Source organism: Sceloporus occidentalis, unplaced genomic scaffold, assembly GCF_023333645.1.
Source record: "Sceloporus occidentalis isolate IW3139 unplaced genomic scaffold, rSceOcc1.0.p SCAF_13, whole genome shotgun sequence".
Taxonomy (NCBI): domain Eukaryota; kingdom Metazoa; phylum Chordata; class Lepidosauria; order Squamata; family Phrynosomatidae; genus Sceloporus; species Sceloporus occidentalis.
The window spans coordinates 2,640,884-2,660,939 of record NW_028316993.1 but is presented as its reverse complement, the minus strand read 5'-3'; the positions used below and the strand labels follow the sequence as shown (position 1 = coordinate 2,660,939).

Genomic DNA, 20,056 nt, shown 5'->3' with positions numbered 1-20,056 from the left:
CATGCAGGAACTCCCAGTCAAATCACCCCATCCAGCCTCTGTTTAAAGACCTCCAAAGAAGGAGACTCCACCACTCTCCAAGGGAATGTCTTCCACTATCAATACAGCCCTTACTGTCAAGAAGTTCCTCCTAATGTTGAGGTGGAATCTCTTTTCCTGGAGCTTGCACCCATTGCTCCATTGTGTCCTATTCTCTGGAGCAGCAGAAAACAAGCTTGCTCCCTCCTCAATATGATATATCCCTTCAAGTATTTAAACAGGGCCATCATATCCCCTCTTAACCTTCTCTGCTCCAGGCTAAACAGACCCAGCTCCCTAAGTCTTTCCTCATAGGGCTTCATGGTTTCCAGACCCTTCACCCTTTTAGTCGCCCTCCTTTGGACACATGGCTCCAGTGTCTCCACATCCTTTTTGAATTGTGTTGCCCAGAACTGGACACAGTCTTCCAGGTGGGGCCTGACCAGAGCAGAATAGAGTGGCACTATGACTTCCCTGGATCTAGACACTATACTTCTATTGATGCAGCCTAGAATCGCATTGGCCTTGTTAGCTGCCGCATCGCACTGTTGACTCATGTTCAACTTGTGGTCTACTTGGACTCCTAGATCCTTTTCATATAGAGTCCACCAGTTCCTTGAACACAGGTTTATCATTAGTAGGAAGAAACTTCCCACGAAGGAAGGAGAAAAGGCTGAAACACACTGCAGAAATAGAGCGCTTTCACTGCCCTGGCTCAAGGCTAGAGGGTTATGGGAACTGGAGTTTTGTGAGACATGTATTCGCCTTCTCTGTCAGAAGGTGCCACAATAAACTACAACTCCCAGGGTTCCCTAGCACTGTGCCAGGGCAGTTGCTATAGCAAAGGCAGCCTCTGGTTGCCCTGGAAACAGACAGCACAAGCTCGAGTGTCGTAAAGCGAGGAAAACTTTGCGTCTTCCCAGGCAGGTTTGCATTGGTTGCTAGGGGAATCCGTTAAGTGTCGCTGGTTGCCTTGGAGACGGTGGCTAGAGCAGGCCGTAAAGCGCACACCGCTGAGTTTTAGCCAGCGGTTGATAGACGTTAGAAAAATGTAGAGTAACGCGAGCCGCCGAATTGCGAGCTCGCTAGTGACTTCTACAGGGTCCGATGGGCTCAATTTGGAGAGAGGGAAATGGGTGCAGAATATATGAGAGAAGCAAGGTTTTACTCTGGGTTTTGTGATTTAAAGAACATACCCAGCAATCTGATAAAGATTATAAATAAATAAAACTCTATACGTAGAGTAAATTTAAAAAATGCACCTCTCACAAGCTGCACAACAAACATATCTGTCTAAAGCAAGCATAAACAAATAATAATACAGTAATATTTATTTCTATCCCACCTCTTCAATAAGATTGAGGCAGCTTACATCCATAAAAAAACATATAGCATAATAAAATAAATCCCAATATCCACTCCCTCCTTAAAGTGACTCCACAATACAGCAAAACCATAATACAGTTAAAATCATTAAATCAGTAGCAACAAGAACAGGACAAACCTAACCAAAAGAGAAACATACCATACTGAGTGGCACATGTGCCCAACTGGTGGATATATGCCACTATTACTGTTCAGAAGGCCCTTGGCATCCATTGGAGTTTGGTTCCAGGAACCCCTCTGGATACCGAAATCTGAGGGGGTCAAACATGGATACCAATGGAGAATGGAGCCAGGAAAGCAGAAGATTAAGAATGGGAAGGGCACTTATGAAAGAACTAGAGAAGATCCTAGTTCTAAAATGCAAGGATATACAACTGAGCACAAAAGTTAGAATCGCACAAGCCATTGCATTCCCTATTGCCATGCATGTATGTGGGTTCAAAACTATGTCTCTGAGGTCCCCAGACATCCCTGAAAGTAAAAATAGGTAGTTTATCTCAACTTCCCGTTCACTTTATTTTCGAGTTATTGCTCTTTGGAAGAAACGTTTGCATTTGCGGGGTTTTCCTACATTTAAATCCTGTTTCTGCCTGGGATTTATCTGGTGTAATAAGGTCCACTGGTCCCTAAGGAATATGTATGCGCACATGTAAATCCATTCCCCAAAATCTGAGTTGACACCTGTATGGACTTCTTTGAGATGGGTACAGGGGATTTGGGTTAAAATTCCCTCCCTCCAAAAAATCCACATAGGATCTCATCTAACTCCCGGGCAGGGCTTAGTATTGTTTTCCAATAGTACAGCCCTTTGGATAGTGCTTTTCGGCTGCTTTTCTGCTTCTTGTTAGCTGGAGACAAGATCTCCCAAGACCTGCTCCTTTTCTGTGGGGCTCTTTTTATCTAATGGCAGCAGAGCTGCATCTCAGCTCAAAGACACTGAGATTGTAGTCTCCAGGGCCAGAGAGAGAAAGAGAGGTCTTTCCATTCAGTGTAAACTCTTTCAAGGGCCAGCTCCTTTTCATTGCCGGATGCCATTTATTAATCCAAGCAGTTCTTCGAAAGATAACAGGCCTGGGCAAGGTCTTTCAGCCAAGCCCATGGCGGCTCCTTTTTGGTCTTCCTTTTAACTAGAATTAAGAAGTCACCAAAGAAAGAAAAGTCAGCAAAGATAAAGAACACTGAGTCTGTATGGTGTCTTTTCCCCTTGTTCTAATTTTAGGGAGCGAAACTCTCAAATCAGGGCTTACAACCAAGTCTTAATGATGAATATTGCTGCTGGGTTTCTTTGGAAAGCTTAGGGAAGAGTTGGTGGATTACCAGAGACGCTTCTGTATTACTGTCCAAACCAGACCTGCTTGTTTCCTTGTGAGCAAATCAGCTACTTCTAGCTGCAGGAAAATAAGTCACAGATACAGAGGAACTTCCAATAAACACCAAGAAATCAGAGTAAAGGAGCCATTTGTTTATTGGTTTTAATAGTAATGCAGGTTCTAGCAAAGGTATGGATTACCAAAGGTAAGAGGGCAGCCTGGATTTCCATCTTAATAGCATTTTACACCTTAAATTGTAAGAAATATGCTTCTTTCATAATGTCAAGGAAACACTGGGATTGCCAGGTGAGAACCAGGAGAGTGCTCCTGAACCATTAAAAGCTGCACCAGTAGCACCATTAAAGCCATTTCCTCCCATGCCTCCCCGGTTTCAATGTGCCAAAATGATGTCACATTTTGGCTGATTGATGGCCCTTTTGTTTTCTTTTGCTTTGGAAGGGGAGGCTCTGGGAAAGTAAGCTGCCACATTTGTGGATGGATTTAGGTGCATTTGGCTGGTTTTCACATGGGGAAAAAAATATCAGCTGACAATTATGCTATTTGGGAAGGATCTGGGAGCTTCATCAGGGCTTTAGGAGCCACACTTCAGGGTCCCAATGGCTGCCTATGTTTAAAAGGACAGAAGCCATGTCCTGTTTTTCACCTGAAAACCTTGGAGGCACCCATATTCGAGTCCTGATTATAATTATTGTGTGTCTTCCAGCAGTTTCCAACTTATGGAAACACCAAGGTAAACCTATCACCTGGTTTTCTTGGCACATTGCTTTTGTTGTACAGGTTTGCTATTGCCATTCTCTGTGGCTGAGAAAGTGTGACCTGCCCAGAGTCACCCAGTGGATTTACATGGCTGAGTGTGGATTCAAAGTCTGGTCTCTAGAGTCATTGTCCAACGCTCAAACCATGGCGTCACGGTTTAAGCCTGACTTGTATTTAGAATTAATTCAGTTGTTTCAAGAGCAAATAATCTATCCAGCAGATATTTCTAATGTTTAATTCTAGCACGCAGTGACCTGCCCTGGAAGAAGAGAAATGCAAATCTCGATAATGAAGTGCCTGGAAAAAGGTGCCCTTGTCCCTCTTCTAACAGCCTCCATTCAGTCGCTTCTCGTATCAACCGTAGATGTCTAGGAACCAATCTTACTATTCCTATAAATCATGGTGGTAATACTCCAGGCAAGCTGGGACACTCAGTCTGGATCCTCTTGGCACCATCAATGCTCCGACATGTATCCCAAATTGGCTATTAACTCTAATGGGCATTTTTGGAGGGGTCTCTCCCTGTGTGTGAAAAATTACTCATGCTCTGTTGGCTGAAATCCAGTGAATCCGGATAAAAGACACTGTGTTCAGTGCTTCAGTAATATTATGCTTAGGAGTGCCAGCTTTCATTAATTGAATTGGTAGATTAGAAGCTGGGCCAAAGCTGCGTTGTAGTCCTTAGAACTGGAGGGTGGCTTACTGTGGTTTCCAGCCTCTTAGGACACATGCATCATTTAAACAGCATACCTCCAAAGTGACTTGAAGCAGCTTTATTTTGGCCTGTCTGTTCGGGCCCTAAGGCTCTGAAGCTTTAATCCAGGTTAAGATTTACCCTTGTTCTTCTTGATAGAGAATCTGAAGAATTCATGGCAACAGGTCTAGAGCCTATGAAAGCCACTTTTTGGACTACAACTCCCACAAAAACTCCACTTAGCCTGGTCTTGACCAGTGATGCCATTCCATTGGTTCACATCGGTTTATCGGAACCAGTTCTTGGAATCCATTTGATTTACCTAACTGCTTCTTGTGGGGACTAGGGAGTTTATCAGACAAAGGAAATTGGAAGTATAATCCAATGGCAATCTGGACACAATCATGGGGTTTCACATTATTGCTTGATAGACTACCACATGCAAATTCGGGCAATGGCATGCTATTTTTGGGCAATGGGAAGCCAGTTCGAATGCAATGAGCATTCATGTAATTTCGCTAAACTAGCGACTTTAAGTGAATGCATTCTGGCCTCACTTTCTTTTCATTTGAAATTAAGAGAAATTCCTCCCATGTGATAAACTCCAATATTGCTGCTGCGTCCACCCTTTGCAACTGGCACATGCTTTGATTCATTTCTAAATGCCTTCTCAGGCAACAGCAGCATCAAACCCAAAGCTTTCCTGGCCAGTCCTGGCTCTGTCCCAGAGATGTATGCCCCTAGGAAGACTAAGAAAGAGGAGAAAAAGGGGTTCAGATGCCCCCCTCACAAGTAGCCCCAATTGGGGAAGGAAAAGGAGGCAGGAGTGCAGGAGATCAGCATCGCCATGGAAGTATTGGCAAAGAGGAGGCAGCCTCATCACCTACCTGTTTGCTGACCAGCATTCAGCAAAAATGTTTCCCGGTACTCCCTTCTTTGTACAGCCCTTAGTGCTGTGCTTGGGGACAGTACTTTCAAAAACAACTCCCAGAATCCCTTGGAAGCATCGGCCAACCTGTCTGGGGGATTCTGGGAGCTGTAGGTCAAGCAAATAGCTTTCCCTAGTTGACATACTGGAATTCTCACTAAGAGTTGAGGGAAAGGATGATAAACCAAATGATGGTAAACCAAGTGAGGTCCATTGCCCTCCATCCGAGCCCCAGGCCCTCCAAGGGCCCCTTCCCTTCCACCTTTCCTCCATTGTGCATCAAGGAAGAATGTCTCCTGCTCCGTATCCCTGCTTTGGCTCCTTACCGGCAAGCTATTTTTAGCTGCTATTAACCTGCCGCCTCCCGCTCTTTGGGCCTCTCTGCCATCGCTGGAGGCCGCGGCCAATTTGTCTAATTAAAGAGCATTAAGGAAGAAGTGTCCCCAATTAAAGCAGGAGAAATCGTCCCTTTTGGAGGTAGGTTTTTGGCCACGGGTGTCAAAGAGGATTAGCAGCGATGGAGACCTGTTCCAGCTCCGAAGGGGTTCAAAGGGAAGGAGGCTTCATCGCCCGGAGAAGAAGGACCCGGACTAATTGGAGACAGGCTTCACTTGGACCAGAAAGTGAGAGCTTTCCAAACAAAACCTCAAAGGCATAATATATATATAAGAGAAGAAGCAGCAATCTTTGAGTGTTGTTGGGTCTCATCGTCTCTCCTAATACTGTACCTAAGAGTTGGTGAAGATGTTTCTGTGTCTCAGAGTAATGCAGCATCAGGACTCTGGGGTATAACATGGACTCAGGAGAATCTCCGTTAATCCTGACAAATTAAAAATGAACGACTTATTAACATGGTCTGATCCCTTCTTGGTGACCAGTCAGTGAGCTTCAGGGATGCTCAGAGAAGGAAGGAAGGAGGTGATGGAGTTGCTGATGCTGATATTTTTATCCCATATCCTTCAACCATTTCCATTGGCAGACGGTCGCCATTGCTGTCCTCCCACTTTTTCAGCTGCTTTTAAAAGGTCCCAGGCTCTCTCTCCTTTCCCCACATCCTCCTTTGTTGTTAGATTAGTTCAACTGCTGCCAAATGAGTTCAACAATACTTTGCACTTTCCCAAGTTCTGATACTAGAAGTCCCACTAAGAGTTGAGGGAAAGGATTTGTACTTTTGTGGGGCACCAGCACTCTTTGGTAGAGACGACTGAAGACTTTGTAATGCTTTAAACTCAGGATTCCATAGGATGGAACTACAGCATTTAAAGTCGTGTTAAACAGCATTATTTCTACACCGCAGATGCATCCTAGAAGGTTTTGGAAGATGGCAGAAGCATGAATAAGAAATAAAGGAAGAAACAGGGAACTGAAGTATGGGAAGAAGAATGAGCCATGGGGATTGGAGGTATGTTGCACTCAACACTTTTGAACAGCGAAACCGAGAAGGAGTAGATTCTCAAGCGGGTAACAGATATTCTTCAATTTAGCCACTGGAGGTCTCCAGTAACCCATAGATTCAGTCTCTAAAGAACCAAACTGGATTAAATGCAGCCAAAATTTGCCCGACACTTTGAAATCCATAAGATGTCCAGGGTAAGGTGTCACTTATTCATTCCCATTGAAAACAGTGTTTGTAGCAGTCCAAACATTTGGATTCATCCTAACAGAGCTGGATGGGGATGGATTTCTGATGTTCTTAACACACACTCTAGTTGTCTAAGTTTATTGTTGTTGTTAACTGCCCTCTAGTCGTTCTTGACTCATGGTATCCCTGTTGATGAGACATGGCCCCCTTGCTCTCCACTACTCTGCTTACGTCTTGTAGATTCATGCCTGTGACCTCCCTAATGGAGTCCAGCCATCTGGCCTGCGGTCCTCCTCTCTTTCTAGTGCTCTCCACCTTTCCTAGCATTATGGTTATGCCTTCTCATGATGTGGCCAAAGTACGACGGCCTCAACTTGATCATCTTGGCTTTCAGGGAGAGTTCAGGCTTGATCTGTTCAAGGACTCACTCATTTGTCTTTTCCGCCATCTATGTTATCCTCAGCTGTCTTCTCCAGCACCACATCTCAAATGAATTGATTTTCCTCCTATCCGCTTTCTTCGCTGTCCAGGTTTCACCTCCATACATAGTGATGGGGAATACAATAGCTTGGACAATTCTAACAATTGTATATCTACTCTTTATGATCTTGTCCAGTTCCTTCATAGCTGCCCTTCCCATTCGCAGTGTAGTTGTCCAAATAGCTCTCTGGAAAAGCTAGATGTTGACCAAGACTAGTTGGTGTTATACTCTGGGCACAGAGAGTGGTATGATGGGGGCTGCTGGTGCTTGAATCTGGAAACTTCATGGTCTGAGGCTGCAAACTTGGATACCAAGCTACTGAAAGATATGGGGAATTCAATCTTAGGGACTTGTCTACACAGGCCAATTAAACTGGTTTCCACCTGCCCTCACCGCAACCTGTCTATGTGATGCAGAGCAAATCTCCGACTTGGGTGTAGGCTATCTTCATGATGTGAGGCCAGTTCTGCACTGAATGAGTCCTATCCCTTTGTTAAATTGGTATTAAAAACCTTATCTTTTACTCCCACTCATAACAATGGCAGGTGGCTGTCTACACATTCTTTGCATTGAGTCACCTAGCGCTGGTGCAAGTTGCTCCCTTTGTGGTCATGAGGTTCACACCCATGTCATCAATGCTGGGCACCTTGTTTCTGAACTCTGAGGGAGAGACTTGCACTAGGGTGACGGCACCAGGCAACATACTACAATGTGTATATAGACAGCCTCCTGGCATCATGATGGAGTGCAGAGGTAATATGTGGAATCTGGGGCAGCTGTTGTTATGATTTTGGGGTGCAGGGAGTGTCCCTTCTTGCATGCCCCTTTCAATAGGTGGTCCTTGTTATCCACTGGGGTTTGCTTCCAGGACCCCCGCATAGATACCAAGATCCATGGATGATCAAGCCCCATTACTGTAAATACAACAGTGCAGTAAAATGATGTTCCTTATACAAAATGGCAAATTCAAGGTTTGATTTTTGGAGTGTGTGTGTGTGTGTGTGTGTGTGTGTATACACACATTTTCAAGGCATGGATGCTTGAGCACGTGGATAAGGAATCTGTGGATGTGGAGGGCCGACTGTATTCCATAACTGGAGTCTTGATTTGGTGAGTTAAAAACACTCTTAATGGATCGGCTCAAATATTTGTAATTGCAAAATGGACTTATTGCATAGAGGTGTAGTAAAGAATTGTGTGTGTGTGTGCACGCGCTACTGTTTATATTTCTTTGCCCTTCTTGTTATGTAGCTAAGGGCACACATCTGGTTCTTTTTCTCCCACCTGTTTTTATCTTCACAACAATCCTATGAGATAATTTATATTGTGAGGGAAAGTGACTGGTTCAAGGTAACCTACTGTATCTCACTGGACCCTCTTCTGCATCTCACCTGAGATTATGGGGATGCCTTTGATCTGGAAAGGATCCCACCATGACTCCCCTTCCTTGATCCGATGTCTTTCCCCCCAAGCTCTGTATTGCTTTGCCCTGTTCTGTCATTTCCCTCTTCATCACCCAACCTCTTTGGACACCTCTCCGAATTGAGGGACTTGGCTGGTCTCCCAGCACAGATAAGAGCTGGGCATGTGGCGAAGTGTGGGGACGGGAGGAAGAAGCCTAATATAATAGCCTGAGGGCATCTGGAGAACAGCAATGGAAAGGCTGCCTCTACACGCTCCTTTGCTATTTATTTACGTTGCTGCAGGCAGCCCCTGGAGAGGAAAGATGACTGGCAGGGATGAGGACGCCACCTCCTCCTTGAAAGAAGATGCAAGAGAGAATCATCTTAAAAGATGTGCGCCTCCATGTCTCAGGAAGGGTGGACTTGGCAAATAAGTGAGAGAGGTCTGTGCTGTGCCACATGATGGCTAGGCCCTCTTTGGCACAGCCTTGCCTGTGGCATATGTAGAATATGGATGATGGGTAGCATGTCTTGTGGCCCTCCCATACCCTCCAACTGCCCATATTTGTCCATGGCAGTCCCAATTAATCCTCTTTCATGCCACTTTTAAAGCTGCTTTTATAATGTCCCAGTTTTTTCTCTCCTCCCTACTTTTCCTACTTGGACTGTTGCAAACAGAGTTCAATTTTGTGTTCAGTTTAACTCCGCAGCAGGAGAGGAGAAGAGAAGGCAGCATCTTGTTCTTCCCAGGAGGCTCAAGCAAAAGCAAACTGCCGCAGCCTCTCCTAGCTTATGTGTTCTCCTTCCTTAATAACATTTGCCATCTTGGCCACACTCCGATGTTTCTTGGCCTCACATGTCTATGAAATGTTGGACAAGATGCCCTCCAGATGTTGATGGATTGCGTCTCCATCTGTAGGATGGAGCCATGGCAGTCAAAGTGGTATCAAACAGCATTATGCACTTCCTCAGATGCACAGAAAAGGGGTTTTTCTTCTCAGAGCGAGGGCCGTTCTTGCTGGTGGGGTTTTTCTCTGCCTCTCTCCTCTCTCTCCTCCATCCTCCAACCTTCTTGCTAGACCTGATTTGTCCTCTGTGCGATTCTTTCCTTTCTCCCACCCCCACAAGCTCGGTCTCACCCCAGCTTCGTATAACACGATAACGGTGGGGACCTCTGGCAACAATAGGGGGATTGTGAAGCCAAGAAAGACGAGGAGGGAGATATAATAGAGACATCTCGGAGGGATATGATTTTGCCGACATCCAGGGCCTGACCTCCATAGCTCCTTCCATTGTGAGCTTTTATGCCCAAAATATGATTTCCAAAAGGGATTAACAACTTCAAAAGGCAACCGGGCTTTGATGCCAGCGCTCCTAAAACCTTCATTCAAATCTTTTTAGCGAGGTTCTATATATATTTTATTTCGAGCAAACCTGATTAAAGTTCCCCATTGTCCTTAATGACATGCTTCTGTCCTCCCATTTAAAAATAAAATAAAATAATTATAAGACAGAAAAGTAATAGAGAAAACTTTTCTTTCTTTCTTTCTTGGATCCAAAGTGCTGTTTAAAATGGAAATGTATATTGTATTTGATTCATCTCTTCTAGTTTGGTATTGCATGGTGGCTATTGAAATCATGAGAATCCTTATATTCCATTTTGCCTGGAACAAGAGAAACCGTTGCAACTGGTAAGTAAAAGATATAGAGTTATCGAATATTAGATTTAGAAGCAATATGATATGATAGCCCTGTTTAAATATCTGAAGGGATGTCATATTGAGGAGGTAGCAAGCTTGTTTTCTGCTGCTCCAGAGACTAGGACCCAGAGCAATGGATGCAAGCTTCAGGAAAAGAGATTCCACCTCAACATTAGGAGGAACTTCCTGACAGTGAGGGCTGTTCGACAGTGGAACACACTCCTTTCTCGGAGTGTAGTGGAGTCTCCTTCCTTAGAGGTCTTTAAACAGAGGCTGGATGGCCATCTGTTGGGGATGCTTTGATTGAGAGTTCCTGCATGGCAGAATGGGGTTGGACTGGATGGCCCTTGCGGTCTCTTCCGACGCAATGATTCTATGTTTCTAGTCTCCACAGCAGCAGAAAACAAGGTCCTTCCATCTTCCACATGACATCTTTTCAGATAATGAAGGATGGCTATCATATCATCTAAGTATAAACATCCCCCTTCTCCTGAACTCATTGGTACCTATACAAGTCATTGGTCCCTATACAAAGCCAACTTTCATAAAATCATAGCGTTGGAAGAGACCTCAAGGACCATTGCATTCAACCACCTGCCATGCCAGAATACACTATTAAAGCACCCTTGACAGATGGCCATCCAGACCATGTTTAAAAAACTCCAAGGAAGGAGTCTCCACCAGACTCCAATGGAGAGTATTCCACTACCAGACAGCTCTTATGGTCAGGAAGTGCTTCCTAATGTTTAGTAGTTTTCCAGTAGTTTGAACCTGTTGCTCCAGGCCCTATTCACTGGAGCCGCAGAAACTAAATTTGCTCCATCATCAGTATGACACCCCTTCAAATATTTAAACAGGGCTATCATATCACCTCCAGGTTAAACATACCCAGATTTCCAATTCTCTCCTCATAGGGCATGGTTTCCAGGCCTTTCACCATTTTGGTTGCCCTCCTCTAGTCATGCTCCAGCTTCTCAACATCCCTTTTGAATTGTGCCCAGAACTGGACACAGTATTTCAGATGACCAAAGCAGAATAGAGTGAAACTATTTACTTCCCTCAAACTAGATGCTATATTTCTACTGATGCAGCTTAGAATTGCATTGGCTTTTTTGTCTGCTGCATCACATTATTGACTCATGTTCAAACTTGGAGCCTGCTAGAACTCCTAGATCCCTTTCAAAATGATGGCCATCATTAATATGTTGGTGGCACTATCTGTATTCTGTGGCTACGGCATCGAGAACCAAGCAGGGAACCACACAGTTCTCTTCTGACTTTGGTAACTGTGGTTTAACTTGGTTTCCATATCCTCCAAAGTGGGAGGACCAAGATCTTTTCGTTTTTGCTTGTAGCTTCTTTGGGGCAGAGATTGCCTCTGGCTTGTATGGCCAGGGCTGCTTTGGATGTGGAAACCGTTTCACCAGGTCAACCGGGGCAGGAATGACCCTGCCGTCTAGTGGATGGAGGTCAGCACAGTTAGGTGTAATTGGGAAAGGTCATATTTCCTGGACAGACAGCCACGGATGGAGAGTTGACCCTTCACCTTTGGTGTCATGTGGGATTGATGGCTCCCATATGCTCCTAGGCCCATAAAAAGTCTGCATGCTGGTCTTCATGCTTTTGAAAGAAATGCATTATAAAGAATACACAAAGCAGAGGATAAATGTCTTTCGGTCTCAGAATGCTAAAGGGGTAGCTTCACGGATGCCTAAAATATGTTTATGGCTTCTTAGTAATTTCATTTTTTTAAAGTAAATTTCTAGCTCTCATTGTTTTAGAGGCATGCTTGCAAACCGCGTGACTCTTGCTTGGTGAGACATAAAGATCATGAAGCCTGGTTTTGAAACTGGACTCCTGCATCCGCTCCCTCTCCATCCTCAGGTCACTGTGGTCCAATAATAGCCCTTCAGTTGGTGGTTCCTTTGTCAACCCATGATAACTTTCATTCCAAGCAGTGGCATGAACATCTGCCATACTCTTGGTTGGCATGGCCCTATCAGTGTGCCAAGGGGCACAAATGGAATTGATGGGGTGGGTGGGGAAATGTTTAAACCCACCCATCCCCACTTCTGCAAAGCAGACTAAATACAGGAAATGGTGGGTCAGACCCAGTGACTGCTTGCCGAGGCAGGCGGCAAGGAATAGAGGCCTCGGCGGCAATACTGGCCTGGGAGTGACCCTCAGGCATTTGCTTCTGCCCTGGCTGACTCCATTAACTGCCAAGCCAAACAGTACAAATAGCATCATTTAGGAACCGGCTGAGCTCTAACTTTGCAAAGGGCAGACGCTGCACAATTAGCAGGAGAGAGGGGCTCCATGAGCAAAATATTCCTCCTCTCCCCTCTGCACCCCCTCTTGCCCTTGTTCAAAAGGGCTTTTGTTTTGGCTGAGGCGCCAGAATCTAAAGTAGGGGTGTATTGCGTTAGGAGGCAAAAAATGACAAGAAGCCAGGGGTCTTGCACATGCTTCTTCAGACACGTTCGGTGGGCCCTTGGTCTCTGCTGAGGTTTGGTTCCAGGAGTCCCCTGTGAGTCCCAAAATCCATGGATGCTCAAGTCCCATGGAATACAATGGCATCGTAAAATGGTGCCCCTCATATAAAATGGTAAAACTGAGGATTGCTTTTTGGAATGCATATCTTTTAAAAAATAATTTCAAGCCATCATGTATCTTCTTAGTGGTTCTCTTTGATGATGTTGCTTCAAAAATCCATAAATATGAACGCATTGGTAGTCCTAGTCCCATCCTCCTAATCCAGAGAGTGTCCACTTTGTTGAAAGTTCAGACTCCAACTCCTGAAATCTCTGGTGATAGGTATGTATATGATAATATGGATAATAGATGATATTTGATTTTTAACAAATTATGTTTTTAGAGATGATTTATGTGTTGTCCCAATACCGCAACTATAATATATATACTTTTATTCATTTTACAGTAGCCCCCGAAGAAGGCCAATTTGTGACAAGACCAAAACGCGTTGGGCTTTTAAAGATAATCACGTTTGTGGACCATCAACAGCACATGGGACTTTCTTTTATCTCTTCCAATATAAATAAATACCATCATTATTATGATCCTGATCATCATCATCATGTTGTTTCTTACTATTTGATATTAACTCCAAACTGTCCCTTGCCCTATAGTAGGGTAAGACTCTCACCCATCCACACCTTACACAGGTGCTTCGTACCTGGCTAGACCCCCTCACTTTCACCTCTGTGCCTTGATGCCTTGGTTTCGCTGCTCTGGGGAAAACTGAGCCTCTTTCAACTTGTAGGAGCCTTAATCCTACGGCTGGTACATCCCAAACTTAATCCTGCTCTAAGCTCTTTAGAGATTGTTTGCTCGGGGGAATCCTTGAACTCGCAATTGGGAGAGGCGGGGAACATGAGGTTTCTTGCCAATCTCCTTTGAGTCTTTGGTAGGATTTAAGCATTTGGGTGCAACAGCAGCATGCTTCTGGGTGGAGACACCCACCCTCTCTGCAGATCCTTCTCCAGTGGGACCTTTCCCTATAAAATAGTAGGATTATAGTAAAGACTTGTTCTCCCCCTACCTCTGCATGTGTGTTTCCAGATATGAACATTTCACTTCTTTCCCAGGTGTTCTACTTTCGGTTCCTGCTTGGATCAATTGTTGTTTTCCTTGACATCTGCACAGCATTTTCTGGCTTTTCAATACACTGCCACATACTTGTGTTTAAGGACTGGGTCCCTCTTTCAGGCCAATGGATGAATCCATTTTCAGGGTGGTTCAGAGGAGAGATTGATTTCATGGTAAATAGGACCAAAAGCAGAAAGGTAGGATCAAAAGATGTTAGCATATTTTAGCTGAGAGTTCTTACCACCAGAAACTCAGCCTTAGGAGAGGCATTTTAACCTTCTCCAATGTGAAAGCCAATGTGGCATAGTGGTTCGAATGCTGGTCTATGATTCTGGAGACCAGGGTTTGAATCCCAGCTCAGGCATGGAAACCCAGTGGGTGACTTTGGGCAAATCACACACTCTCAGCCTCAGAGGATGGCAATGGTAAACCTCCTCTGAATAAATCTTGCCAGGAAAACCTATGGTGATAGGGTCACCATAAGCTGGAAATGACTTGAAAGCATGCAACAATAATGTGCCTAGCTTCCCTAAAGGCACCAGATACCTTCTGATCTTGGAATGTGCCTAAAAACCTAATAGCATGTCCTAAAAACATGCAAAAATGCCCTCACACCCTCTAGAAGGCATTTGAGGGGATATATATATATATATATATATATATATGGAGTGGAGTGGAACAGCTGGGAGTATAGCCCTCCAAGGTCCACTGGAGGAGCTAATGTGGCCCCATAGCCTCCAACACTTGGTCACTCCAGTTATACAGAAAACCTCTTCAAGCCATTTTTGGCTGAAGAAAGATTCTCTTTTTCTAACCAGCATTAATTAGTGGATGACCAAGATTTGAACTCCAGACCTCTGGCTTCCCAATGCTGTCCCTTTGCTATTATTCTGCAAAGGTATATCAACTAAAGCCATTTTGCAGACCGAAACTTACAACAATCTCCCAACCAGTATAATGGCGGTTGGTTGTAGAGTTCTGGGAGCTGATGGGTACAAAAGTAGCTCTTCCAAGCTCAGACTTTATTCTTCAATATTGGATCATTCCATTCCCAGTCGCTTTGAACACGAAGTGCATACCATTCAGTATTTCACACATGTGACAAAGCAACATCACAGTGTGGTCAAGGTGACAAAAGTTATTACAGGTCGAACCTACCTTACTGAGAATGCTGAATTCCATATTCCAAAAACCTCTGTTCATGGGCGGCTGAGATAGTGACCCCTTTGCTTTCTGATGTTTCAACGTACCCAAACTTTATTTCATGCACAAGTGTTGTATAAAATCATCTTCCCCTAATGTGCATAAGGTGTATATGAAACATATGGTGCAATAAGGAAGTGCACACAAGCCAGGAGATTCAGCAACATCTTGCTTTTGCCTGAGCCTAATGGGAAGGGAAAGAATCTGTCTCCTCTTCTCTTCTTCCATTCTGAGGAATGAGGAAGCAGAGACAAGCCAGGAGAGGTCTGCAGCATTTTGGTTTGGCCTGAGCCTACTGGGAATCTGCCCCCTTCTTCCCTCTTTCATTCTGCCCATGGAGCTGAGCGTAAACTACTTTTATCCTTTGAACTCAGTTTGCACCAGTTGAACTAAGCTGAGAACAAAGGGGGCAACGTAGGAGGAGAAGAGAGAAATGTGGACATCTTAACAGCTGAAAAAGCAGGATGGCAGAAGATGAATTGGGACTGTCCTTGCCAAACTGGGACCGTCAGAGGACTACAGCTGCACTGTAGGATTTCAGAGGCTCCCCAATAAAGACTTCTGGAGCGCACCATGTATCTAGGCATGGAAATGGAGCAACACTACTTCTGCTCTTTTGGGATGCTCAAAGAAAAGTGAGTATGGGGGGCTGTGGCATATGAAGAGTTTGTGGTATGTGTCGGGCCTGCAACATATACCCAGCCTCGTCTTTCTCTGGAACCTGCCTTTTGTTGTATAGTTTCACATCGCACCCGGCTTGTTTTTAGTAGTACATCATCTGTAACCCATTTCCACTGTTGCTTCAGAGCTCCTTAAAAAACTGCCCTTCAGGGACGCTCTCTTCCTTTTCGTTCTCCCTCCCATCTCCCTTGTTGGTCTGGACTTATCTTTTATTGTTACAAAATCTGCTCCTGCTTTTTCTTCTTTTAAAAAAAATATTATTATTAAATGACACAAGAAAAAGAAGAGGAGGAGGAGGAAGAGGAAGAAGAAGAGGGATGCTGTGGCTTTAAAGGAAGGAAGGAAGGAAGGAAGGAAGGGGGATGGAGGCGAAGTTGCAGCTTTGCAGCACCTGTCAAAGGTTTTCAGAAGGCGGCTAAGAAAAATGGAAGTGAAAACCGCCTTCATTAACATAAAGCCATTTAGGTGATCAATGGTCCCCAGCCGTAAACAACGATTTCAATCCATAGAGCGGTTGATTGGGCTTTGCCTCTCTCTGGCTCGGCACGATGGCTTGGCTGACAGTAGGGAAGAAAAATGTTGCGATTGACCCAGGAGTGGAGCGCAGCCTGGAAAATTAAAAGTGCTGGAGAGGGAGACGGCAAGAGGGGGCTCAGAGGATGGAGGCAAGAACAACAACAGGACAGAGAGCCAGAGCACAGCAGCCCTGACATTGGGGGGTGTCCCCCAAAAGAAGGCCACAGAGCTTTGATGGGGTGGCCGAAGCCATCCCCAAACACAGTTGTCCCTCCACATTTGCGTCTTTGACTTTGGCGGCTTTGGTTCTTCATGGATTTTATTAATACATTATCTCTAGGAATCTTTAAACCCTCCAGCATGACTTTGTTGTCAACTTTGGCCAACGTCAGGCTGGAAGGAGGACCTAGAGATTCCTAGTGAGAACAGTCCTCCAGACATTTGTAGGTCCTCCAGCGCAATTTCATGGTCAGCGTCTGGCAGATCTTGACCATAGAATTGCCCTGGAGGACCTAGAGAGAACACTTCTTGAGCCATTGTAGGTCATCCAGCACAATTTCATGGTTAGATATTGACCACAGAATTGTCCTGGAGGACCTAGCCATTCCTAGAGAGGTGTTCTCTCCAGTTAAAAAAGTAGTGTTTTGTTATTTGCATGTATTTGTGTTTTTAAATTTTTATTTAGCACTCAGATTAAAAACCATACAAAAACATAAATGAAAGCATAAACACAACAGTTATTAAAACAATAAATAATGTATAAAGTTAAAACATTAAAATTAATTGTAACTAAGCATATAAACACTGTTAACTTCAGTCAATTTAGAAAAGCCTGACAGCATAAATATTTTTCAACTTGATGGCCAGAGGCGATCAAGGACTGAGAGCAAGGTTACTTAACATTGGATTGTGGTGTGCTTTCCAAGATGTTTCTGGCTAATGGTGACCTTTTCGTGGGTTTTTCTTGGCAAAATTTGTTCAGAGAGGGTTTGCTCTTGCCTTTCTCTGAGGCTGAGAGTGTGTGACTTGCCTAAGGCCATCCACCGCATTTCCATGGCCAAACAGGGATTCAAACCCTGGTCTACAGTGGTCCAATGCTCAAACCACTACACCATCTGATAGCATGCTATACCATAAATGCTATAACATAATAAAATGGAAAAGGTGGAATAGATGAAAGAGAAGGAGAAAGAAAAGGAGAAGCCCATGGCAACATTAATAAGTTCTACTTGGGAGTTTGTGAAAGGTTATGCCATTATTGCTGTTCTCTGGTAGCGCTAGCTAGGATGCTACCCATACTGTGGCTTTATGAGAAGGAACTGAGTCCCCACAATGTTGTCTTCCTATACCATTGTATCAAAGGATGTATGGAGTGGATTGGTTTGGCTGGGGTCCTCTCTATAGATGCCACTGAAACTTCAGTGTCTGCCTCGCTTCCTAATGTGGGCCTTTGGTTCCCATCCGATCTCCAGAGCACCCCAAAGTGGCCCTGAAGAAGCACCACAAACCGCACCACCTTGTTAACATGGACGGTCATGCCTCTGCTCAACCAACTTGTCGTCTTCCCCTCCCAATTCCCTTCTTGCCTTTCCTCCTGCTTCCCAGCACTTGAAGGTCAAAAGCAATATGGGACCCCAGCCACATTTTTCTCCACTACGGCAGAAGTGACCTTCAGCCACATCGGAGTTCCCCTTTTGTTCCATTAAACGGGCGTAATGAAGAATTATGGCAGAGCAGGCGTCTCTGTTTCCAGGAAAGTGGCATCATTCTCCTCAAAAACGCAGCCAAGAGAGCGGCTGTATTTTTTGGGACCTTTCCACCACCTGCCTCTCCTCACAAAGCACAATAAACTTTGCCATTATGATGGGGTTCTGCCAAAGGTCCACAGATCAACGTTTAACACTCCGATCTTGAGCTCCACTAGGTCTACCAGAAAGTAAAGGGGGATGTGCGACCGGAGGGACTTGCAATGCGAAGTCGCACAGCTTGGATGGACGACCTCTGCTTCCAGGTGAACATTTGGACACACTTCTAAATGTGGATGCCATCTGTTTGCACTGGATTACTTTCCACTCCCTGCCTATTTGGGATTTGGAGGCCACCCATGTTCTGATGCATTGAGCCACAGAACTACACAGAGCTGGAGCTGGGTGCGCTTGGATAAATCTAACAGATCAGAGAGAGTCTTTGATCATGGCCAGCAAGAGTGCCCAAGGAGGGACCTTGCATTGCAAATCAGCTGCTAAAGAAATACTATATGTGGTAGATTTGGGAGAGGCAGTCTCTAGTACTGAATGGTATCGCCTATGATATCTCCATATAGAAACCTGCCATAGATTTCAGATCCTCAAAGGAGGGCTTTCTTCTGGTCACACCACCATCAGAGGCCCATATGGTGAAGACACAAGAGAGAACCTTCTCAGTAGCTGCTCCTGTCTTTTGGAATTCCCTTCCCTGAGAGGCAGTGGAGTTACTAGAGTTGAGGTCACCTTAGGGGGGTAACTCATGCCAGCACCCCCAAATGTCCCTTCTGCCAGCCAGGTTGCCTTTGCTGTGGGGAGAGTGAGGTATTGCTTCCATGTCTGGTGGGGCTGCCGAGTGGAAGCAGAAGCCCAATGCTTTCTGGGTCTGGTGGGGCTGCTGGTGGGCACTCACCCAGACCCAGGAGGGGTTGTCGGGTGGCAATAGCAGCCCACCATCGCCAGCAGCTGCAGCCGATGGATGGCAGAGATGCCCTGTCTGGCAGAAATTGTAGCCAGGAGGGATCCTGGGACGGATGGCAGTGACCATCTCACTGGGTGTTTACCTGTTATGGTACGCACCCCCTACACCCCCATTGATGCCCTTGATGAGAGGTTAGTCTGGCCCCCTCTCTGCTCTATAAAATGGTATATAAATGGAAAAAAATAAATACTGTATATACTCATGTATATGTATATGTCTAGAAATGTTAGTCAAAAATTGACCCCAAAACCCTGAGTCAACTTATTCAGGAGTCAATGTAAGTACTGTACTTTAACTCTTATTTTAAAAAGGAGGCACTGACCCCAGTCTATTCACTCATCCTTACACTCTTTAGTATCGGCACAAACATGCCTTTGGAAATATTGTAAGGGTTTTGGGTTTTTTTGGCATTGTTTTCCTTTGCTTCATCCTTTAGATCCTTTGTTATATGCCTCTAAGTTTTGCCCTCGACTTATCCATGGGTCATGTCAAAATCCATAATTTTGGCCCCAAAGCTGCTGTCGACTTATACACGAAGTCGACTTATAGTTTAATAATGAATATGCCTTTTTCCCACCCTCCTCTTTCTTCTCTCTTCCCTTTCTGGGAACACTTCAGATCTGATTCGTGAGCGGAATGAGAAAGGCTGGCTGTGCCATTTCTAAATATGCCATTATGGCTCAATATTGTGTTTTCAGTTCTCTCCTGTTTTGTGCCCAAAGCCTTGGCCTCCAATCTGATCTGTTGCTTTCCTTCACCATCACTCTCCTCTTCCTCAAAAAGGTTGGAGTCCCAATTTCCACTGTTTTATCTTGGGAATGTCTTGCAAATGACTCCTACTTTCTGCCATTTCATTCCAATCGTTGATAGGATTTTTAGGAACAGCAGAAATGTTTGCTTTGCAAATGGTCTGGGTGACTGGCTGGTAGAGGCAGAAGACCATTCCTTTTGCTTTCCCTTTCCCTTTCTCATAATTGTTTAATGTCTGCCTTTTTCTTGCTGCCTGTCTGTCCTGCAGCCTTTCTCCATTCTCCAGCCCTAGTT

General features: G+C 44.8%; 1 long non-coding RNA gene across 1 annotated transcript; it reads left to right on the top strand.

The window, feature by feature from the left end:
* Positions 1 to 2,791: 2,791 nt before the first annotated feature.
* Positions 2,792 to 13,332, top strand: LOC149304556 (uncharacterized). Its single transcript, XR_016271818.1, has 4 exons — positions 2,792 to 2,919; positions 6,411 to 6,515; positions 10,189 to 10,270; positions 13,221 to 13,332. It is a non-coding gene; the product is annotated as an uncharacterized LOC149304556 (long non-coding RNA).
* The last annotated feature ends 6,724 nt before the right edge of the window (positions 13,333 to 20,056 follow it).